This window comes from Ptychodera flava (genome assembly GCF_041260155.1).
Source record: "Ptychodera flava strain L36383 chromosome 23 unlocalized genomic scaffold, AS_Pfla_20210202 Scaffold_24__1_contigs__length_23054250_pilon, whole genome shotgun sequence".
Lineage (NCBI taxonomy): Eukaryota > Metazoa > Hemichordata > Enteropneusta > Ptychoderidae > Ptychodera > Ptychodera flava.
The window spans coordinates 11,062,631-11,089,111 of NW_027248278.1; the positions used below are offsets into that span (position 1 = coordinate 11,062,631).

At 38.7% G+C, this 26,481-nt stretch overlaps 1 long non-coding RNA gene across 1 annotated transcript; it reads right to left on the reverse strand.

The window, feature by feature from the left end:
* Nucleotides 1-8,218: 8,218 nt before the first annotated feature.
* LOC139124602 (uncharacterized) lies at nt 8,219-17,673 on the reverse strand. Its single transcript, XR_011549975.1, has 3 exons — nt 17,221-17,673; nt 15,736-15,919; nt 8,219-10,348 (listed from the first exon to the last, which is right to left on the reverse strand). It is a non-coding gene; the product is annotated as an uncharacterized lncRNA (long non-coding RNA).
* Between the last annotated feature and the right edge of the window lie 8,808 nt (nt 17,674-26,481).

Consider the following 26,481-nt stretch of genomic DNA (forward strand, 5'->3'; position numbering starts at 1 on the left):
CTGTGCCCTGCATACGATGTACATGTGTTCTGGGCGCCGTACAGCCTCACACCATATAACGCTGGGAACACACAACAATCGTATGCAGGGCTTGTACATTTTGTCTCTAAAATGCCCAAGTAGTGGTTGTTTTGAGAAATAGATATTGGCTTGCAAAGTTTAAAGGAGTGTTCACAAGTAAGCTTACACCTTTTCTTCAGGGATGTGCAACCCAAAATAGCACCAAATTAATCTACTTTGTTTTTACAAATAAAAGCGTCGCTCGTGTTTTGTTTCAAGTTAAATCTTAGAGACACATTTAAGGAGTGTTCAGTTATTACGGCTGGGGGTTGGCCATCAAAATCCAGGGATCACCTCAAATTTGAAAACTGCAAAGGAGGGGGTCATGTGTTTGTCAAACAGCACAAGGGATTCACTTTCAATTTTCATAAGTATCCACCCCATCAAAAAGCAATTTCAGTGTTCAAACAATATTGTGGGGTATAAAAATGATTTGCTGCATGATTTCTTTCTGAAGTCATTTAACTGTAAATCTGAATAAAATTATAGTCATCTGTCACACGTACATTCCCTTATCTTCTCGTAAGTCGAGCTCACTGAGGGCAATGAATAATTTCCAAGTTATTTACATGTTAGAGATATGGCAAGTTTTGTATGGAAAATATTTAGCAGTTACCTGTAGACTGTCATGAAAAGTGAAAGAATACTTTTACATGAAATTCAAGTATCATTATTGTTGTCCACATCTGAGCTTTCAAACACCATTTTTGAATCAATGACATTTGTATCAGTTGTAAAATGTCTATAAATACACAGATTTAGTTTTGTGTTGTAAAGAATTATTCAAACTTTCCTCATAGACTACTATGTATAGTGAATCAACATTTCGGTGAAATTCCAAAATCAAATTTCTTACACACAACCATTTGTAACCATACTAGTCTAATCAAGCATGCCGGTAATAATGTCCATTTTACAACGTCTATATATACACAATTATAACAAAATTTTCATCGGAAAAAATTATTTACAATTTTATCATAGACTCCCATGTATTGTGGATGAACATTTTCAATGAAATTCCAAAATCAAATTTTTGTTCACACATTAGTTTTAATCATCCTATTCCAATCACAAGTACATGTAAGCTAATTATCAAAAGTCTATCAATGCATAGATATTGCTAGTTTTGTATTGAAAAATTATTACGCAGTTTTCTCATTGACTACCGTGTATAGTGAATCAGTATTATCAATTAAATCTGATCTAATATAAAAGTTTTGTCACAGTACACACATGGACTTTTTACCTGTTAATGCAAGCAAAGTACATAAACATGCACCATGAGTAAATGAACAGATATATTTTGTTAGTCCCCACGGACACCGTCCAGGGGGACTTATAGGTTTAGTCATGTCCGTGCGTGCGTGTGTCGTGCGTCCTTCCGTCCGTTCACGCAGATGTCTCAGAGATGCAAGGAGCGATTTCATTCAAACTTGGCACAAGGATTACTTCATATGTCATACAGATGCACGTCGATTTCTTTTGTGATACAATCCAATATGGCCGCTAGGCGGCCATTTTATTATGATTTTTCATGTATAGAACCATAAATCAGACATAATACAACCGATTTTATTCAAAGTTTGTACAGGGACATTGACCAATGTTATAGATATGCACGTCGATTTGTTTTGTGATACGATCCAATATGGCTGCCATGTGGCCATTTTGCTACGATTTATTATGTACAAAGCCATAACTCAGACATGTATCAAGCGAATTTATTCAAAGTTGGTACAAGGACATTGACCAATGTCATAGATATGCACGTCGATTTGGTTTGTGATACGATCCAATATGGCCGCCAGGCAGCCATTTTATTACAATTTTTTCATGTACAGAGCCATAACTCAGGCATATCCCAACTGATTTTATTCAAAGTTGGTACAAGGACATTGACCAATGTCATAGATATGCATGTCAATTTGTCTTGTGAAATGATCCAATATGGCTGCCATGTGGCCATTTTGCTACGATTTATTATGTACAAAGCCATAACTCAGACATGTATCAAGCGAATTTATTCAAAGTTGGTACAAGGACATTGACCAATGTCATAGATATGCACGTCGATTTGGTTTGTGATACGATCCAATATGGCCGCCAGGCGGCCATTTTATTACAATTTTTTTCATGTATAGAGCCATAACTCGGGCATATCTCAACCGATTTTATTCAAAGTTGGTACTGACCTATGTCATATATGTACGTCGATTTTTTTTGGTGATACGATCCAATATTGCCACTAGGCAGCAATTTTATTACGATGTTTTCATGTACAGAGCCATAACTCAGGCACATCTCAACCAACTTTATTCAAAGTTGGTACAAGGACATTGACCTATATCATACATATGCATGTCAATTTGTTTCACAATATGATCCAATATGGCCGCATGGCTGCCATTTAGTTACAATATTTTCATGTCCTTAGCATTAACTCAGACATGCATCATCGGATTTTATTCAAAGTTGTTACAAGGACATTGACCTATGTCATACATATGCACATCAAGTTGTTTAACGGCATGTAGCAGTATCATGTCAATTATTGAATTTTCGTAATTAGTCTGATATGTCAAGAAATACTGCATCAAATTTCATGAAACTTGGTACAGATGTTAAGCTCACATTGCTTTAATAGTGAAAAAGACATTTATCAGTGTCAAGTTAATTAATTTGTAATTGCATATGTAATAAACTTTCCTAATTACAGTGATATATCCACAAATACTGCGTTAAATTTTGATCTCATACCGGTAGTGTTGTAAATATAAATCAACATATATATATTAATCGGTAGTTTGTATTTACATAATGGAGTTTTGTTTTTAGGGTGAATGTCCAAAGTACTCCATCAAACCTTATTAAATATGGTACAGGTGATAATCTGTCAGTGTTAGTATAGGATGCAAAAATGTTTGGCAGCATCCTGTCGATTAAGTACTAATTGATTCATTTTAATGACCTTTTGTAATTAGTATGGCGGCTCACATTGGTTTTATGTTTTCACCACCATGGAGCTCATTTTTGGCCATTAAGCCCCATCTGTGTGCAGTATTTTTAATCACATACCTAATTAATGAAGGGGACTACTTCCTCCCGGAGGACTTGTAATTAAAGTATCCATTAACATGTGGGGACTGTGTCATTGTCAATGACTCGTTAAAGATAGATGTACTTCTGATGTAATATGTTAAAGGTACTAATTCCCTTCGAATTTATATTTTCAGAATCTTCAATGTGATGGATATCAATAAAGTGTACCGGTACATTGCCACGACATTTTGAGCTCAAGAGTTGATTTGTTTACATTGCCGAGGAATTTGAAGCTGATGTGTTCAATGAAGTACAGGTTTTGTTCACTAGTTTACATTGCCACGACATTTGTAGCTGAAGCGTGCAATGAAGTACAGCTCTTGTTGACTAGTGTACATTGCCGGGACATTCGTAGCTGTGGTGTTCAATGAAGTACAGCTTTTGTTGACTAGTGTACATTGCAACGACGTTTGTAGCTGAAGTGCATATGTTCAGTGAAGTACAGCTCTTGTTGACTAGTGTACACTGCCAGGACATTTGCAGCTGAAGTGTTCTGAAGTGCAACTGTTGTTGAGAAATGTACAATCCCACGACATATGTAGCTGTAGTGCGTGTGTTCAGTGAAGCAGAGCTCTTGATGACTCTTGTAATTGCCATGACATTTGTTGCCGAGGTGCATGTGTTCAGTGAAGTAGTGCTCTCCATGACTAGTGTACGCTGCCACAACATATGTAGCAGCAGGTTCAATGAAATACAGCTTTTGTTAACTAGTGTACATTGCCACGACGTTTGTAGCTGAAGTGCATATGTTCAGTGAAGTACAGCTCATGTTGACTAGTAAACACTGTCAGGACATTTGTAGCTGAAGTGTTATATGAAGTGCAACTATTGTTGAGTAATGTACAATCCCATGACATATGTAGCTGTAGTGTATGTGTTCAGTGAAGTGGAGCTCTTGATGACTCTAGTAACTCCCACGACGTTTGTTGCTTAGGTGAATGTGTTCAGTAAAGTACAGGTCATGTTGACCAGTGTACACTGCCACGACTTGTGTAGCTGAAGTGATCAATGAAGTGCAACTGTTGTTGAATAATGTACAGTCCCACGACATATGTAGCTGAAGTGTTCAATGAAGTGCAACCGTTGTTGATTAATGTACAATCCCACGACATACGTAGCTATAGTGTATGTGTTCAGAAGCAGAGCTCTCGGTGACTGTGTTATTGCCACAACGTTTGTAGCTTAGGTGAATGTGTTCAGTGAAGTACAAGTCTTGTTGACCATTGTACACTGCCACGACATGTGTAGCTGAAATGTTCAATGAATTGCAATTGTTGTTGAGTAATGTACAATCCCACAACATATGTAGCTGTAGTGTATGTGTTCAGAAGCAGAGGTCTTGGTGACTGTTATTGCCAAGACGTTTGTAGCGTAGTTGAATGTGTTCAGTGAAGTACAGGTCTTGTTGACCATTTTACACTGCCACAACATGTGTAGCTGAAGTGTTATATGAAGTGCAACTGTTGTTGAGTTATGTACAATCCCACAACATATGTAGCTGTAGTTTATGTGTTCAGTGAAGCAGAGCTCTTGTTAACTTGTGCAATTGCCACGACGTGTGAAGCTGAAGTGTATGTGTTCAGTGGAGTCCTTGTTGACTAGTGTACATTGCCACAACTTTTGTTGCTATAAATGTTCCATGAAGTACTGTCCTTTTTGACTTTTTCAATAAAGTTTACTATTTTGGAAGAAAAATCAGATTAAGCGTGTTAAATTTTCCACATTAGAACTGGAAAATATGAATTAGAATCTGTTATATATATATATATATGTAATGACTATTGACTCTTCACTCTTTTACATGTTTTTGTTTATTGGAAAACGAAGATTGTTAGAACAAAGTCTGTCATTCAGATAGCATGTGTTACACTATGGGAGGTAGAAAAAATTACTCCAGAAAGATTTTACACAATATGAATTTGGCCCAGTTTATCCATTTTCATATCACAAATTGCAGAAGTAACAAAGTTTGATGAATGCAGAGTTTGAAAGTTTTAGAACATCTGGATCAATACAACAATGAAGCTCAACGAGTCAAAGGTAGCTGCATGTAGTCGGGTTCCCTGCCCCATTTCTGCCGATGGCTGTGCTGTCGTGGAGACGAGACGGAGGCAGGGTCATGACCTTTCAATGTGTTTACACACTCGTGATATACCGTGCATATGTCGATGTCCGATACGCGACTGCTGAAAGAATTTCAGTTCGGGGACTTAAATAGTACTAATGATCGTCATGACCGGAGTCTTCATTCACATTTCTAGGCCCGTATGGCTCTATGTTAGGACGACGTGTGTATTGTCCTCCTTCATACCACATTTCAATCGGCGCCTTGCGTCAAACTCGCCCATACGAGGCCCATCGGGGACGACCCTCATCAGATGACACATGGTTTCCGTATTTAGAGCGGCCCTCAGAGCGGCCCTCCAATCAGATTTTATGCGACCCATCAACGAAAAGCCTCGCTCGCATTCTGACGTATGGATCGGTATCAACAGGGTGATTTTCAAAGGCATAAATACTGCGATACTCATGCAGATTTTGGCGGAGAATTCTCTGCCATACGTCAAGATACCGAAGTTGGGGATTTTCAGCCGTGATATCCCTGACCACCAATTTCAACCACGTCCACTCAAGCAGGACATCGTGTTCGTCAAAATGTTCCTGTCGCTGTAGTAAGACCAGGAAATGACGCGTGAGGATGGTGATCTGTTCTCGCCCGTAATTTTGTAAATCATCGCATGGCCAATTTGATGGGTCAAAAACTCGCATGGCAGAAAGTATGGGGTCGTCGTCAAACGATCTAAACCTATCATTTATCTGTCTAATGCAAGCACTGATCAAATCCGCTTTCGAGGTCTCGTCGGCATTACGACCATGATCATCAGTTATTGAATATCACCTCGGAAAATGCCATCGACAGTACTTTCATGAAAATGACGCTCACTCTGACCCGGTTCGCGGGCAAGTAATTGCAAGTTGTCGACTGCCTGAGAAAGTCCATATTTAACTGATTCGATCGAAGTATCATTTCTCTGGAACAGTAATGAAAGGCGGCTCAAAACTCGGTATATGTCTAATAAGACAAATACACGTTCCATGAATTTAAACTGCGTCAATTTCTGCAAAAATCCTCGAGCTTTACTTTTAGAGTCATTGGTGTGATCGCTTCCTGGCGTCACGATATCCTGCATATGCATCGTCATCGGCAACCAATCACGATCTAGGGCTTCAAGGGCGCGCTTATGGTGTTTAATCCACCGCGTACCGAGAACGTTGCCTGGTTTTAACACAGTTACTCCCGTAGCATTTCCTGACTCCCGGAGTGCTGCATAATTGCGAGGGGAGTTCGTATAAAATTTAAAAATGTTGATTAGAAAATCTTCTATGTTTCGATACATGGCAAACTCCTTTAAAGCCGATTTCAAACACAACTCCAATCGGTGAGCTGTACAATGGACATTTACTAAATGTTGAACGTCTTGACGAACGCGTGTTGTTACACCTCCTCGTGCTCCGATCATTACAGAAGCGCCATCTGATGCCATCCCGACTAGGTTTTGTTTCCATTGATTAGGTTCGATGGTCAGTTCAGCACAAAAAGCTCTGTCTATGGCATTGATTATTGACTCCGCATTACCCCGTGGCATCGGCTGCAAGCTTAGAAACTTGGTGACTGGGCGACCATCGCGAAGTATGCGTACATACATGTCCTCCTCGACAGTCGATCTGTCCGTAGATGAATCGTTGAGCACAGAGTAAAGCTTACTTTCGGTTATTTCCTTCACTAAATCCTCGCGAAGTGCTTCGGCCATGAAAGAGATGAAATAAGCTGCTTGCTTGTCATTTCTATATGAATTGCCAACTTTGACACGGTTCTGTTCTTGTAATGCCAACAAACCGGCGAAATCACTGAATGGCTTTTCATTTTTCGCTATATAGTATGCAGTATTGAAGAGCACAGTCATTCGTTCGTACTGCAGTTTGCCCATATTCATTACCGATGTAACAATGGGACGTGGGACGGCGCTACTTTCGATTATTTTTCTGTCCACTGATGCTCTGTGGGGCTTACTCGACTCGTGTTTTCTCAATGAATCGATCCGAAAATTAATGCATCCAGTTCCGGTAAAGGCCGACGTTCCAGATGGACATATTTTACAAAACATAGCTCGTTTACTTTTGTCATATCGAAGCCACGATTCCCTGCCTTGAAGCCATGAAGTTTGAAAGGTTCGCTCACGTCCAGTTTTTACCTTCTTAGACGGCGATGGCTGATCATCCTGTGATGTCGACGGCACTGTAGCTTGTTTGTTTTCCTCATCTTGTGCATCAAATTTCGAATGAGTACTGCCACTGGTATCATTTTGATTTTTTCGGAAATAATTCAGAAGGCTCATGGTTTCAAGTTGAACTGAATCGTTCTTGAGTTGACCAGCAAGTCAGTGTGTACGTGTGTAAAATGAATAAAGCTCAAAGTAATCAGTCGCAATATATCGCGGTACATTTGAAAAAATGTTACAATGTTTGTTACACAAAAAAACTATACAAATTCCAGAAATGACAGTCAACACCTGCCATTCGGATGATTTTACAATCCAGTGCACCTTGACTGGCAGCTTCGTGTGACTATCACGTGCATGGACAATAACATGAACGTAAAATGTAGCTACATGTTAGGTAAAAGGCTGTCATAGTTTCATTCAAAACTTGGTAGCCCGGTCGGGCTACCACTTACGTCACCTTGGTAGCCTGGGGGCAAAGTTGGTAGTCTGTGGACGCGGGGCTACCGGGAATTTCGAGCCCTGTATATATATATATATATATATATATATATATATATATATATATATATATATATATATATATATATATATATATATATATATATATATAATATATATATATATATATATATATATATTCACACTGACACATCAACACAATGAATACTCTTTTTACAAGTGAAGACACCAACGTAATGATGCTTTCTCCAGCAAAATAGAGTACAGATTGCATCTGAAAACTACTACTGCAATTTAGATACACAAATCCAAGATCACTGTAAATGATTTCTTCTTTATTCAAAAGGAATTTGTAAATGTTAGTAAAATAAATAAAAGGCAATATAAAACATTAAGTAAACTACACTGATTAAAAAAATACACAAAAAAAACATTCAGAACAATTTTCCTGAGACACATTCAAAGTTATCTTCAATACTGTCAAAATAGAACTTCCATAACCTTGATAACTCTAATATCAATTAATGCAGTCACTTTTAGATATGCCTGGGCCTAACAGGGAGAAATATGGTTCATCATGCCTATTGACCTATATACAAAATTTTGAAGCAATCTGTTGACCTGTTTCAGAGAAATTATTTTTGAAAATAACAGGAAAATAACCCAAAGTACAACAAGCAACATAAAATCTGCTTAATCCCTGAGACAATTTTAAATTATAATAGAATTCATTGTTTCACGGCCAAATCTGTGAAAATAAAACCCAGTGAATCATGTGTCTCAAACAGCAAAATAATGAAATTAGATCCTGGTGAAAATTAATGCTCTTTACAGTATGTTGTAAATTTTGGAAATATGTTAAAAGATATACATGTTTAGTATTCCTAACTTATGTACATTCTACTATGTGTCAATTGAGATGTGCCAGCTAATGACTGTGTAATTCACCAAATTACAAGACCAACTAGGTGTACCTTTAAATATAGGAATAAAAAAAATCAAGTCAAGAGTTTCTTGATTGAAAATGAAGCACTCAAGCTATCTACACAGCAAGAAAAGGCAGACACATGCCTGTAACAGAGACTAATCAGTACCTGTAACAGGCCCAGAGAAATAACCTTTGTTGCAAGACCAGTAAAAATCTGTCAGATTTTAGGTTGTGTGTAAATCCTGATTCATGGTGGTACAGGAATGTATACAATGCTGTAATTTCTGACTGTATCAAGACCTATGATTACAGCACTGAACCACCGGTGTGTGTACAGTTGTGTGTCAGCTTTGAATTTACAGGGCCTGAAAATTTGGATGGATTTTAGGGTGTAAATTTGTTGTAAAATTGGCAAATTTTGATAATAGAAACATAAAGAAGCGTTATTGTTTGAACACTGAAAAATTTCAGACCCTGTTAGAGATCAGTGTTCACAGCACTGTGTACAGGTGCTGTAACAGGTAGAAATACAGCCATGTGTTCACAGTACTGGATACAACTCCTTCTGTGTTTGCTGACGCAGACCTGTATCACATTTTGTATCAGGGCCTGTGCAGGAACTGTCGCGGGGTGAATTTGTTTTGCAGTGTATGTTTAAATAACTCTTACTTATCACATACATGTTTGTGTACTCTAAATCGTAGCTTTTGTTCAACTCATCAAAATCTTAAAAGCTGGGAATAATTGCTCTGAAAAACACAATCTTGCATATATCAGGACAAATTGATTACTGCTTACTTATATTATCCTAAGAGACCTGCATATACGATTCAAAGCAATCTGGCAAGCAATTTTAGTGAAAATTTTTTGACAAGCAAAAGAAAAATACCATCAATAACAAGGAGTGCCTCACATTTGGTTCAGCATGTTTAAACACTGTATCTGCACATTGATGAATTCTTGAGGACACAAATTCCAGATACGTCAAAGTGACAAATTTCATCATGATTCAAAAGATGTACTTGTAAAGTACTTGTAATTTATGCCTTGGTTATACTAAACTTTGCTTGGTGTCAACTGACCTGTGACAGCTAATGACTGCATATTTCACTGAACTTACAACACCAGCTCTGTGTACTACTTTTCAAGTAAAGCAATTAAAATTGAGAACAAATCAGTTGTTGACCAACAGAGGGATGATTGATAATTACTCAGAAAAGCTATGCATCACTGTTCTGTCTCACACAATTGTCACTGAACTGTTTTTATTAGGTGGTCTCTCACTGGCTCTGCCACACTTCCTCTGCAGTATGTAGTGTCTTGAATTAGAGTCATTAAGCATTCACTGATTGAGTGTGTCTATCAAATCGTTTAGCTTGTCAGATTGCCAAAAAGGCCTGGAGGCAATTATCCTTCTATCTGGTGGGACCTCCTCATCAGACATCAGGTCTGCAGTTACATCATTCCAGAAACCCTTCTCATCTGCATTGATCACTGAACTTCTCCTCTTTAAAATCTGTAGATAGAAATGATAAATGTTTATTTAAAATAATGCAAAGAGTGAGATGAATTATGATGGTATAATACTTATAGGTCACTGTCATAACTAACAATATGGTACATTTGATATTTTAAGATCAACTCTGGTATCATGACTTATTACTGATTTGAACATCATTATGTTGCCTTCCATTCCACCTATGCTTAGGACATAAGGAAATTCATGTATTATTATTATTATTATTATTATTATTATTATTATTATTATTTTATTTCTTAAAAGCGCACTACACTGCGTCTCAGTGCTCTTTACAAGACTAAAAATGTATTTCTGAGGAAAAAAGCATAAAAAAATAAAATATCTGGCAATAAAAAACAAAGTTACCCTTTGTAATATTCCTTAAAAAGGTATGTCTTAACACTACGCTTAAAAGAATCAATAGTACAGTTTATGTCAGCATTAAAAGGGAGACCATTCCATAAAATAGGTGCTGCGACTGAAAAGGCACGGTAGCCGTAGTTTTTAGTTGTCTTGTTTGTGTCGCGCCTCAGTAAAACTACTTTGTCCGATGAACGAAGGGTGCAATTGGAAACACGGACATCTATTAGTGGACGGAGATAGTCTGGGCATTTTCCGGAGATAATTTTGAAAGTCATGAGAATGAGCTTAAATTTAATTCTTTGCTATATTGGTAACCAATGAAGCTTGTATAGGACAGGTGTTATATGATCGAATTTCCTAGTACCGGTAACAAGCCTAGCTGCAACATTCTGTACGGATTGTAATTTTTGTAGTTGGTAGCGACTGATTCCATATAGCAAGCTGTTGCAGTAGTCTAAACGCGATGTTACAAACGCGTGAACTATTTCTCAGTTGTCGGAGTATCTATCAGGGAGCGAATTTTCCCTATTCTATGTAAGGCAAAATACGCCGATTTACATATGTTGTTTATTTGACTCGTCATGAAACCGTCCGAGTCAAACGCGACACCAATATTTTGTATCGTACAAGATGGAAGTATTTCTAACTCTCCAATTTTGAAACTATCGAGGCAATCTGTATCTTTCTTGTTTTATCATCATTCAATACCAGCGTGTTTGATTTCATCCATCCACGTAAATCCTCAACACATTGTTCTATATCTACTATAGCATCATCAGGCGTGTTACAGACTGCGTATATTCCGGAATCATCCGCATATAAGGTGTAATCTAAATCATGAGATGAAATGATATCGTCGAGCGGTGCTGTATATAGTGTAAATAGTATTGGTCCTAATACAGAACCCTGTGGAACACCGAATCGCAGAATTGCCTCGCATGATGTAGTGCTTTCAATGGCAATGCTTTGCAGACGATTTGTGAGATATGCATGGAACCATTTAAGAGCTGTACCTGTGACACCAAATCGCCGTTCTAGTCTGAGAAGCAAAATACGATGATCTAGAGTGTCAAATGCTGCTGACAGGTCGAGCATTACCAGAATTACATCCTTGAGTGAATCTAAAGCTAACATGATATCGTTGTGTACACCAAGCAAAGCAGTCTCCGTGCTATGCCCAGTACGATAGGCTGATTGACATCTTGCATATAAGTGATGCTCGGATAAGTAGGATTTCAGTTGCTCAGCTATTATTCTTTCTAGACACTTGGATAAAAACGGTAGATTTGATACAGGTCTGTAGTTCTTGAGTACATTGTGATCAAGAGTTGTTTTTTGAGTAAAGGTCAAATTACAGCAGACTTAAAACTCTGTGGAAATACGCCTGTCGACAGTGAAATGTTAAACATGTGAGTGATAAAAGGTACAATATCGTGGATGCACTCTTTAAAAAGATTGGTAGGTAAATGTCTAATCTGCAAGATTTAGTGGGAGCTCTCTTAATCACTTTCAACACTTCATCATATGTGACAGGAGTGAAAGACGAAAATGAACAGTGTGGTGATGTTGTGACTGAATCATCGAAGACTGGCGTAAGACCCGCTCTCAGCTTTTCAACTTTACTTTGAAAAAAGTTCAAAAACGTATTACTCAATTCTTTTGGAGAGACATCAGTCGGTATGATGTTAGCAGTCGCCTTCTTTGATCCGGTGAGCTCATCAACTGTGGTGAAAAGTCCTTTCATGTCTGCCGCATCGATACGGGTACGATGATACTCGGCTTTCACTTCGTCGACACGACGACTGTATTCCAACCGCTTTGCCAAGAACATTTCGCGATGAACAGTCAAATTACTACTTTGCCATTTCCGTTCGTATTGTCTGACCGTTCTTCTCATCGACAGCAACTCTTCGTTGTACCAGGGAGCTCTGGGTTTATCAATGAACGACTTTGAACTTACCGGTGCTATGCTATCAAGAATCGTCGTCAAAGTCTGATTATATAAGTCGCAGATTTCGTTGACATCGTCATGTTGTGCGAAGCTTGAAAATGATGTACGTATCATTGACTTCAGTGCCTTTTGATCAATGGTTTTGAAATTGCGGCTTGAACGAATTACCTTGACATTGGCCGGCCTGATTACCTTTACATTAAAGCGAACGCAGCTGTGATCAGACGAGAGCATTTCGGTGGTGTCAACTTGACCAATTATTGGATCAGACGATCGTGTGATGAGAAGATCAAGCATGTGTCCGAGGTTGTGGGTGGGTGAAGTTACATGTTGCTGAAGGTCATTTGCACTGAGTAAATCGGTAAATTTAGCAGCATCGTGAGAATTCGGGTCATTCAAATGGAAATTAAAATCACCCGCAATCAACAGATGTCCAGGTGACGGAATGACAGTCTCCAGTAAGGTGGCAAATTCCTCCAGGAAATCGTATGTTGTTGACAAATTTTTCTTCGATTTGGCGGACGGTAAATTGCGATGACTCTCAAATTTTCAGTGGAACATCGGAAACAAATGTCCAATGATTCAAATGACTTGAAGGAGTGTGTAACTTTGGCAGCAACAGTCATATTAGATCTCGCTAAGACTGCTACACCACCGCCTCTGCGGTTTCGCCGTTGTTGTTGATAAACAGAATAACCAGAGACAGCTGATAAAAACTCCTAAATGACAGGATCGTTGTTGTCCTTCATCCATGTTTCAGTTACAATAAAAAAGTCAAGTTTGTTCTCAACCAGCATCATAACAATACTGCCAACCTTACCATTCAATGATCGCGCGTTCCATAGTGCTCCATTTAATTGCAGTTTGTGACTATTCGTTGTGATTCTGGAAATTTTCATCAAGTTATGTCTTGGTCTTCGAATCAGTGTGTACGTAGGTCGATGGTTTGAAACGAGTGGCTGAATATAATGATTTTGCTGATGACGTGGACCGGCTTTCCTTCCACGAGGACGAATAGCGAATCTGATTTTCCGTGCCGCTGCAATTGCATTCTAAGTTGCGTACTTGTTGGAATTCCATCTCAAAGACAGCAGGGTACTTCGTGACATCGTCATGAAACGTGACGTAGAACAGCCATATTGAACAGAGAGAAATCACTACTACCTGCTACACGATGAACTGAAATGTCCTTGGTGAAGTCGAAAAGCGCGGATTCGATCAGTATCGCCCAAATCCAAATATGCTGACTATAACGAAGGTTGTCCACTTCAAACTATATGGTAAAACCTTGTAAACATAGGTCAAAACAGATAAAATCGAGAAGCAAGACGCTCGTGTAGGCAGCCGGGATCAGCGCCCTCAATTGCATCATTTTAACATTGGCACCCTTGTCCAAAGACCTTTGAGCACATCAAAATGGAACTGTCAATTTATATTACACTCAACTAAAGCAAGTTTTGCTTTGTTACGTTTTATTTGTTAAGTTTTCTTGTGACAAAATTGTTGACTTCGTGTATCTAATAGTAGATTGTGCAAACTGTGCAAAGATCCCAACCTGTACCACAAATATCCCATGATTCATTCTGATTTGTACCAACAGAGATTCCCTAGTCAAGCCAGTGTAGAGAAAACTGTAGACTACTAAATAAAAATTTTGAAAACATGCTTTGAAGGAGACTCATTGTCAATTACCATTTCAAATTATTTTTAATATCATGCATTATTTAGAGTAAGCATATACATTTTATATAATTTTCAAGAAATTACATAGCCAGCCATACAGAAAAGTTTGAAGTAAAACAGATACTGAAGAACCTGTCTAGTCAAACAAAAAAGATATTTTTTTTTCTATTGATAGGGCAGATGAAATGTGACAATCATGGACTTAGCCGATGTAGCCGATATAGTACTTTACTTCTGCTAAACCAGCTGGAAAGTCATCATATCTTTTAGACTCCTCATCGTGTTTTTTAGACTCGCCATCGTGTCTTTTAGACTCATCGTCGTGTCTTTCAGACTCATCGTGTTTTTAGACTCCCCATGCAGGCGTCTGAGCAAGAATTTGCCAGAGGACAATATTCAATGATCAACTATAGGGTGCTCTATAGCATGGATGTTGCAATATATCGCCATACAAATGATTGACAAATTTTCTTATATTCATAACTCAAATAATTTTCTAGTCACACCCATCAAAAACTTCTCAGTTCTTGTCATTCCAAAATAGAGCATGTGTACCAAATTGCATATACCAGCAGAATCTGATTAAATCTCATTAATATCATCCCTAGTTAGGTGCTTATCAAATTTCAAAGCAATCTGACAAACGATTTAGAGAAAATGATTTTTGACCATAAAACAGGAAAAATTGCTCCAAAATGTCGAAATATACAAATATACAAGTTTCACCACAATTTCAACAAACTGAAAAACGTCATCCCAAGCACCTGCCTACAATATTTCAAGTAATCAGATAATTAGTTTCTGTTTTTGAACATCGACAAAAATGGCCAAAATTGCCCTAAAATATAATATTGTACATAAAGTGTCCTCCTTCCCTTAAAAATGCAAATAAATCAACTAAGTTTCCATCGAAGATTCAAACTTTTCCGCAATCTTGGCTGGCAGGATGGTAGGAGTTCGATAGAAACTTGGTTGATTTATCGTCATTTTAATGAAAGTGGCTAGAATTTCACTTTCATTCAAAACCATGCAAAAAAATTCAAAAATCATTGAACGGGAACTTTTCAACAGATATTATCTGCTGCTAAGTAAATTAACTATAAGCTGCGAATAACTGTACCCTAAATTGGTGCAGTGTTCTCGTCAAAATAATTATACACTATGTAATTTTTCTTAAACAATAACAACTCATTATCATAACAATTGCATCTATTGTTATGCAAATAAGCCACTACTCTCTCAGAAAACTATTGGGAGAACACTGATTGCTACACAAAGAACAGAAAACACCAGCAAATTTATTCCTCTGAGAGTGATGCAAGATTTTGAATTTGACCAATTGGATAACTGTCAGAAGTAGAAGTGACACAAATGTACATATACTTACACTTAGCTCTCCAGGAGTCCTGAGATTTCCTTGTGGTCAAGTAGCTGCCAGTCTGTACTGTGAACGAACATTTTGCTCGATGTGATCCAACAACATGCTGTGATCATCATTAATCAGGTCCAATGCATCCTCAACCTTCTTTGACATTTCTGCAAACGCCTGGTACACTCATTGTGATTACATCCTGGAGAATAGAATTTGTGTTTGAATTAATGTGGAGTTCTACCAAAATATACAAATTACACAACCACTTAATCACTTAATCCGCTGATATGGACAGCGGATTAGTAAGTTGGCAATGTTTTCGGAGCAATTACAGTGGTGTATACACAAGTTTGAGAGGAGATAAGGACTTGTTGGTAATATATAAAGCAGTCAGACGGTGTGGAGTTGAACTCTTTATTTGAAATATCACAGTCAAAATTAATAAAATCAAATAAGGTAAACCGTTGCACAAAAAACCTCCTCCCCACCCCAGGGTCCTTTCATCTGTTCCCTGTGATCAGAGTAGACAAGGCCTTACCATGTGACAACACGCTTCCCCCCACCCCCCACAATGTATGCTGATCAGGGATCCAGGTGAATACCCCTAAGGAACTACATAAACACTAGTGTTCAGCTTTGGCATTTGCTACATGTTGACCCATGGCATTAAATAAACAATGAAGGTGGTGGTAGTTGTGACCAATATGATGGCATTCACAAACGAACAAATGTCAAGATGAAATAAACTCTAGGTTTTCAGCCTTAACATCTATCACACAAAGCAGAGATTATATATAACTATATGTATGTTTCCAGCAGGTAGTGATGGAGAAACTGTGATCAAGCCTTTGTTCTAAATGTTTGGACATTTGATACACATAATAACAGGACATGACCATTAGGTGATTTACACTTCACCAAACTATTGTCCTAAAGCTTGGGAAAAACAAACACGCAAACTGTATCTTCGTGTATCATCTCAATACTACAATGGGATGTTTGACACGATGTAAATGTTGAACAATTAATCGACGCCCTTGTGTCCAAATCGACACATTGGAGACCCTGGAATTTTGCCGTTCTCATACCCAGTGTTGCAGCCAGCTTCAAATTTTTGGACATAATGCCCCCTCACTTCAGATTTTGAGGGTCACTGCAGAATTTTAGGAGACTGTACTAAAAGATTAATCTTTAATTTAGTAAAAACAAAAAATAAAAGAAGGGAGTAAAACAGGGTGTCAATTCAAACAACTTACAGCAAATCATGTGAGAGCTCAAAGAATGCCAAGAGCGAGTCATTTATGACCCATTGCTTTCAGAAATGAGGATCAAACCTTCAAAAAATGGGTCAAATGACTCAAAATTCGCCTCTGACTGAAACACTGCATACCAACGCACAAAAGTTACATTTGTTGTGGATTTGTGTGAAAACAGATGGACTAGTGCAATTGTGAATATCTGACACGTTACGACATAACATGGAGTTAGTAAATAGCTTACCTTGTTCAACAACAGGCTAAGCACGTAATGCTGCGAGTCAGGACTGGAAGTGAGTACGTAGGGTTGACAATAACTGCCGGCCGGTGTTCACACGGATCGAGTTGCCATTCAAACAACGTTGCAGTACATCATTAGTAGTAAAATTCAGCAATCGACCAAGTCTGCTCATGCTTCTGATGGGTGTTCTGGTTTCGGAAAAACTGACGTCCGACGCGGTCGTATAAACGTTGTCTCGTGCGAAAGTCACTGACTGAAATGGTACGCGCATGACCCCTAACCTTTAAACTCGAACTGGAACATACGCGCATGCGTGTTAAATTTCATTGGAGTTACACGGTCTAGTACCACCGCCAGCAGTTTCGATTGCCAAGCTGAGTACGTGGTTGAAGAATAAACAAAATAATAGAGAAAATAAATAAAAAACTGCGTCAGCGCATCAATTTTGGAAGATGTCTAGGATGAAAAACAAAAGTTTTTTTTTATTTTTTTCTGCTCTTGGCCTAATGGTTTGTTTTCAAGCTTTACTCACGGGATTTTTTTTAAATGACGGGGAAAGATTTATATATAACGATTGGGGGGGGGGAGTTGAACTATAGGATCGGTATCAATCGTCAAAATCGTCCGGTATTGAAGTTTGAGTCCTTAGGAAAGCGGGATGGGATAGTCCTGTAACATGAAACAAAGGCATCAATTGCGTATCTGTATCAACTGAAATGAAAGCTGGTTGCAACCTCAGCGTAGACCAGAGCAGTTGAAGGGACAAGCAGCTATGCCTAAAAAGTCTGGATAAAGTCGCATTTTCTTGGATCATGGAGGTAGTAGAGCTCCATGCTTGGATCGAGATGATTATTCGGTGATGCAAGTAGTTATATATGATCAAAAATGCTAAGCGTAAACGCGATTAAAATTTTTTTTTGATCTCAGTCCCTGGATGAAGGGACTAAGGTTTGACCCAACTGTGAGAACATACACACATAAACACACACTAAACTGGCATGGAAATTGCAACATCGTATTTTTATAAACATCTCTGTTCAACCAATACCAAAAAATAGCAGGAGTGAATATCAATCCGACGCAATTCTGATGAGTTTTATATCATGTTGGTAATTTCTGAACTTCGTTTCTTTCATAGGTAATAATGTTATATAAAACACATTATTCAGGGGCAGCCAACAAGCAGTTCACTTTAAAAACAGCTTTCTTCACATGACAGAATATATTAAATAGGACTATAGATATTAACAGGCCAATTTTAAGTTCAAAGGGTCATAGCTCTTCACGGGGTGCCGTCCCTAGGAAATATTCTGCTTGCCCCCCACCCGTTCTAAATTCAATTTAACGTCCCCGACATGTTTATGCTGCTTCTGGTCCGTAAGGTAAGCTTTCGTGTCCGATGACAAACAAATTGATTATCCCCTGTCCCGCAAAAAAGAAACTTTGAATCCTCATAATTAATTTTATTCGTATTATAAACAGATGAAAGACTCTGTACATCAGCTCTCCTTAATTTTATTGCGTTTGGCCTGTATTTTTGATAGTCTGGCGGTTGTTGGTGTACTCTTTAGCTGCCGCGAGACACATTACTGCGTTTCCGTGAGGACACCGCGACATTGCACTTTTATATGATATCCGATATTTACGGCTACTAGACTATACAATATCGGGAGTTAGATTGGCTTAGCCAGATCTATAAAGGGCTGAAATCTCCGATATATATCGGATATTTACTTGCGATTTGACTGAATCTAGTATCGTCTAGTATCGAAGCTAGAGTCAGTCCTTGGAAGTCGGGTTTGGCCAGAACTGTGAGGTGATGAAATCTCCGATATATATCGGATATTTACTTGCGATTTGACTGAATCTAGTATCGTCTAGTATCGAAGCTAGAGTCAGTCCTCTGAAGTCGGGTTTGACCAGAACTGTAAGGTGGTGAAATTTCCGATATATATCGGATATTTACTTGCGATTTGACTGAATCTAGTATGGTCTAGTATCGAAGCTAGAGTCAGTCCTTGGGAGTCGGGTTCGGCCAGAACTGTGAGGTGGTGAAATCTCCGATATATATCGCATATTTACTTGCGATTTGACAGAATCTAGTATCGTCTAGTATCGAAGCTAGAGTCAGTCCTTGAAGTCGCATTTGGCTAGAACTCTGAGGTGGTGAAATCTGCGATATATATCGGATATTTACGCGCGATTTGACCGAATCTAGTATCGTCTAGTATCGAATTTGGAGTCTCGATAAATATCGGGTCAATATCGGAGATTTCACAGATCCGGCGTGCCAAGGCATAAGGCAAGTGATTCTAGTATCGTCTAGTATCCGATATCAGAGTCCCCAAATCGCCGGAAAATATCGGGTAAATATCGGAGATTTCACAGATCCGGTGTGCAGAGACACAAGGCAAGTAATTCTAGTATCGTCTAGTATCGATATTAGAGTCCCCAAATCGCCGATAAATATCGGGTAAATATCGGAGATTTCACAGATCCGGCGTGCCAAGGCATAAGGCAAGTCATTCTAGTATCATCTAGTATCGATATCAGAGTCCCCAAATCGCCGAAAAATATCGGGTAAATATCGGAGATTTCACAGATCCGGCGTGCAGAGACACAAGGCAAGTCATTCTAGTGTCGTCTAGTATCGATATTACAGTCCCCAAATCGCCGAGAAATATCGGGTAAATATCGGCGATTTCACAGATCCGGCGTGCCGAGGCACAGGGCAAGTCATTCTAGTATCGTCTAGTATCGATATTAGAGTCCCCAAATCGCCGAAAAATATCGGGTAAATATCGGAGATTTCACAGACGCGGCTTCCCATGGGACAACCGCAGTTCATTCTAGTATCGTCTAGTATCGATACTAGTTCCGAAATCGTCGATATGTCAAACTTAGATACTAGATTGTAAATATCCGATATTTAAAAATTGTGCAAAGTCGCCTTCATGGTTTCCGCCGTATATCGTAAAAGTTCTTGTCCTGTACAAGTTTACGAGCAATTTCCTCTCGCCAGTCGTTAATAACCCGTTCCCAACGCCAATCATGTGATTTTACCCAGCCCACAAACAAAATCTGCCACACACCATGCAGTTAAAATATTGTTTCACTGCCCTTAAGAAATAAAAGGATTCCCCTGCCCCTTTTCGATGAACAGCTCCGTTGGCTAGCCGACGAACCTGATAATTTAGCGTTCTTTCAACTGTCACTAAAGTACGGACAACAATAACACTGCATTGCGCCAATGGACCCCAGGCCATGGAATTTTACCCGAATAACCTCCGTCACCCCACAAAATGGAGTGGCCATGAATTAACAAATCACAAAATTGTGTAACTTTGGATTCCGAGGCAGACAACTCAGGTTTTAAAACTTTTGAGTAGATACTGACAAGCTCACCCATGGGATGGGACTGTTGGAGACTAAACAACTGCTTCTAAAATTAATCTTTGACTACTGAGAAGATTTTCTGGTCATGTTACGTCACATTCTCACCAATCAGATATTGTTCATTTATTTGTTTATCATCAAGGGGAGGCGTTAGAATCTAGTTTTATGTGGATAGTTCTATGTGGATAGAGGGACTGTGTTTTGCCTTACAGAAGTTTAGCTGCGTTTTGTTGATCGTTTTCAGACAACAATGCCTTAAAAATATGGTACTGGCGCGTGTCAGGGACCGCAAATTCATGCAAACACGTACTTTGATGCAAATACTGTATTGCTGATGCGTCAGTTTTCGGTGCGGAGCTAAATCGTCGCAATCAACAGTGCTCAGTGAACGATGGCTAAAAGCAGGGACGACCAGAGCGATCTTCACCGCCCCTAAAATTACAGGTTGTTTTTTTCAATAAAAACCGACTGTTTTGGAGAAAGCCCGAAATGTCACCACCTTTGTCGTTTCACCTCTTTGACAGTACTCGCACCATAAACAATGTACCATTAATTACAACATCGCTTCAACCGCGGTCCCTCCACAAAATTGTGGAGGGACCGTGCTTCAACCCGTGAAAACGACTGGTTGAAAACTCATTTCACATGCATATGTGCAAATCCAAAGCCAAGCCGGCTTCATTTAGATGCAAATGAACGAAGGGTGCAGTATATCAAACAAAGGACTGCCGACTTCTAAGAATACCTAACACCACCCACGGTGCATTAAACTATTTCCCAATCGATCTGCGTATCATAATATGAAAAAGTTCTCTGGGAAGGAAAGCAATTCTATAATTTAAGCGTAGCATTGCGGTGTTTTTGTCCGACAGTAAACCCATGTACAGAAACAAAGCCTGTGGTTAAAAATAAACTTACGCGGACAAGTACAATGAGACATACAGTGATTTTCCGAATTTCGTTCATGCTTTCCTCTGACTAATTTTTCTGTGATTTTTTCCCTTCTGAGTCAACCAGTAGAATCGAAAGCCATCTAGTCGATCGACACCCGTGACACACTTGTCCGATGTTATCTTCGATACCTCTGATGTCCGACGCGGCGTTCTCTTCGACAAGCTTGTCCGTTCTCTCGATACCTCGACACACTTGTCCGACAACCTCTCAAATGGGTTACTTCTCCGGAGAATATATGGGCCACGAAATGCGGAACTGTGACATTTATTTCACTTATGTACTGCATTGAACTGACTTCGTATCAATGTTTGTCAGCTGAAATATTTTTTTCATGATTGTTACGAGAGTTTCCTGATGCAATGGCAGCTGAGACGGCGATGTCTGATAACAGATTCGACTGATAACCTTTCATTGACACGTTTTGTACAAAAAACACCGTTTGGCTCATCTCATGTATTAACCATCTGCAGCTGGTCGCTAGATTTGAAACATTTGAAGGACTTCCTCTGCGGCAAAAGCGTACCCGTTTTACACGATCTACATTTGTTGCATAATTTTTCATGTCGGTGGCTTTTCTGCATTTTGAAAAAAGTTATCTTTCCATCATTTGTTTATCACTAGTAGTTCTGACGTCGCAATGATCGGGCCAATTCCGATCGCACTGTTTTGATGTCAAAGGAAAGTTTCAAAAACGGCGCTTTTCAGAAATTCTCCCGGACATTTGAGGAAGGCATTAGGTCGATTACACCACGGCCATGATATAGCTGAATGATCTGGGCCTGACCTACACTTTTGACAACTCAGCTTTATCTTGATCTGGCACTTTCTCCCCCGTTTTGATAACAAACAGCTGTTTGTTTTACCATGGAGGTAGCAGAGGTACCTCCATGGTTTTACTTATGAAACATGTTACAATTTGTTTCCATTGGTGCTTGACTTTGGTTGGATCGAGTAGATTTGGGCTGAAATAGTTGCAGTTTGGCCAACTTCTGCACCGGGCGACTCCTCGTAGTCCCCGCGTATGTACAGGGAGTATTTAGTGGGACCGATAGCACGAGGAGTTACCTAGTCAGTAGCATTTGTTGCATTGTTGTCAGAGTGCACACTCGAAGTTATGATGTTATAACTGTATGCTTGTTTTCAAGCTCTGTTTGTAGCAGTTCTAAGCTTTGACAATATCCTATCTCATTTTATCAAGTTCGGGGACCCGCTAACATATTTATATATGCAGTGCATTAATCATTGTAATAGAATTCAACAGTATCCATAATGGATACAGAAGTGTATTTTCTATACCTGCACTTCTTACACCCCAGCAGATTTGCAATGCATTATGGTTAGGGAATCCAGCAATATCCATAGAGGATTACGAGATGTATTCCTAAAATCAACTTCTAAGAGTGATTAACTGGATACTAATAGAATCCATTGTGTATTCTACCACTATATTCTCTAAACTGGATAGCAATTGATTCCCTTATGGATTCCGCTGTACTGGTAGAATCCACCAAACTATATTCTGTGGAGATAGAACCAAACTATTTTGGTGGATTTGATAGATACGGAACATTTGCCGACGTCCATCCACGCTCACAATGCTTGTATATTCATGTAGCAAATATGCTTTAGCAAGTTTTCCTTTTTTATTGAACCCATTGCATAAGACCCATTATTGTGACAAAAATATTGACTTTGTTTTTCGAATAGTAAACTGTGCTAAATGTGCAAACACCCCATCCCGTACTAATAATATCCTATGATTCATTCTGATTTATACAACAAAGATTTCCTAGTCAAGTCAGGCATAGCTCCCATCATGTCTTTAGACTCCTCCTCGTGTTTTTTAGACTCGCCATCGTGTATTTTAGACTCGTCATTATGTTTTTTAGAATCCCATGCAGGCGTCTGAGCAACAACTTGCCAGAGGACAATACTCGATGATGAATGATAGGGTGCTCTATAGCATTGATGTTGCAATATATTGCTATACAAGTGATTGACAAAACTCATATAATTTCCAAGCCACACCCTCCAAAAACTTATCAGCTCTTGTCATTCCAAAATAGAGCATGTGTACCAAATTGTATATACCAGCACAATCTGGCAAAATCTCATTAATATCATCTCTTGTTACGTGCTTATCAAATTCCAAAGCAATCTGACAACTGATTTCAGAGAAAATAATATTTTATTATAAAAAAAAAAAAATGCCCCGAAATGTCGAAATATACAAATATGTTAGTTTCATCACAATTTCAACAAACTGAATAACCGTCAACCAAAGCAACCTGCCTAAAATATTTAAAAATAATCAGATTATTGGTGTTTGAGAAATTTTTGAAAATCTAAAAAAAGGCCAAATTGTCCTAAAAGTATAATATTGTACATAAATTGTCCCCCTCCCTTAAAAATTCCGATAAATCAACCAAGTTTTCATAGAAGAATCGAACTTTTTCCGCCTCATTTGCTGGCAGGATGGCAGAGGAGTTCGATCGAAATTTGATTGATTTATCGGCACTTTTAATGGAAGTAGACCTTCATGACCAGAATTTGACTTTCATTCAAAACAATGCATAGAAATTGAAAAATCAATTGAAAGGGAACTTTTCAACAGATATCATTATCTGCTGAATGAGCTAACAATACGTTGCCACTGACTGTACCCTAAATTGGTGCAGTGTTCTCGACAGAGTAATTATACACACTATGATTTTTCTTAAACAAAAAAACTTATTATCATAACAATTGTATTGATATGCAAATAAGCCACTTTACACTGTGTTGCCACACAAAGTACAGAAAACACAAGCAAATGTATTCCTCTGAGAATGGTACAATTTTTTGAATTTTACCAATTGGATAACTGTCAGAAGCAAAAACGACACACACCAGGAGTCCTGGGATTTCTTTGCGGTCAGGTAGCTGCCTGTGTGTACTCTGAATAAACTTTATCATTTTTTGCTCAATATGATCAAAGAACATGGTTTGATCATCTTCAGGTCCAACGCATCCTCAACCTTCTTTTACATTTCTGCAAACCCCTGGTGCATTCATTATGATAACATCCCGGCGAATAGAATCACTGTTGGAATCAATGTGGTGTTTAAACAAAATATACAAATTACACAACCACCAAGATTATTTCTCATTTTACGTCAAAGGGGTAAGGTAAAATATTACAGGTGAATAGCTAGATCAGATCTCTGTCAAGAAGCAAAACAAAGTGTATTAATGTTAGTTTTGTAAGAGTTTTGAATGTAAATAACCATTGACTTCATTTGTCCACCTGGCCAATCAGAGTAGACAGGGCCTCGCCATGGGACAACACGCCCCCAAGAAGGAAGGAACAACATACACAATAGTTTTCACCTTTGGCATTTGCTACATGTTGACCCATGGCATTGAATAAACAATGAAGGTGGTGGTAGTTGTGACCTATGTGATGGAATTCACAAAACGAACAAATGTTAAGATGAAATATATTCTATGCTTTCAGTCTCAGCATCTATCAAGCAAAGCAGTGATTCTGTCAATTAAATAGGTAACTATATGTATGTTTGCAGCTGGCCAGTGATCTAGAAACTGTAATCAAGCCTTTGTTCATACTTTTAAATTGACATTTGATACACAGAATAAGTAGAACATGACCATTAAGTGATTAACTCTCCACCAAACTATTGTCCTAAAGCATGGGGAAAACAAACACACAAACTGTATCTTAGTGTTTCATCTCAATATTAAAATGGGATGTTTGACACGATGTAATCGTTGAACAATTAATCGACGCTCTTGTGTCCAAATCGCCACTTTTGATATACTGTAATTTTGCCGTTCTCATACCCGGTGTTGCAGCCAGCTTCAAATTTTGGGACATAATGCCCCATCACTTCGAATTCAGATTTTGAGGGTCACTGCTGAATTTAGCATGAGAGGTTTGGCCGGCACAAACCATGTATCTAGCTAATCCCCTGAACGCGGAAATTTACGCGTTACCGAATTAATGGCTTATTACTCCCCAGAGAGTAAATAAACTACCGATCGAGTAGAACAAAAGATCACAATGTTTGTAAATATGACACAACGCGTGATATTTGCAGAGCAATCACCGATAGACAGTCAGTTCACACCTCAAGGAAGGTATCTCTTCATACGGATATAATTTTGAATCTACAGCGTTTTTGCCGGGGAATCTTGGCATGAGGAGACATCAATAAAATGTTAAATTTAATTTAGTACAAACAATAAATATGAAATAAGGGAGTAAAACAAAGTGTCAATTAAAACAACCTATTCATGTGAGAGCTCAGAGAATGCCAAGAGCAAACCATTTATGACCCGCTGTTTTCAAAAACGAGGATCAAACCTTCAAAAACGGGTCAAATGAATCAAAACTTGCCTCTGACTGAAACGCTGTATACCAACGCTCAAAAGTTACATTTGTTGTGAATTTATTTGAAACAGATTGACTAATGCAATTGTGAATGTCTGACACGTTAAGATATTAATAGCTTACCTTGTTCAACACGAGGCTAAGCACATAATGTTTCGAGTCGGGACTTAAAGTGAGTACGTATAGGGTTGACAATAACTACCGGCCGGTATTAACGGCTACTGGTTACTACCCAAGGCTTGGCAATGGCATGTCTGGAGGAGATGAGTTCTGGCTCCCGAACGATGACATGGAACTTGAATTTCGAGCACTGCTACAGTCCTTGTACTTGAGCTAGCTGTCGCTTGAGTTGCCGTTCTAACACGTTACAGTATATCATTAGAAGTAAATTTCAGCAATCGAACCCATCTGCTTATCATCTAATGTATGTTCTGGTTCGGAAAAAACTGACATCTGACTGACGTATAAACGTTTGTATCGTGCGAAAGTCACTGACTGAAAATGAATGAAAATGACCCCTAACC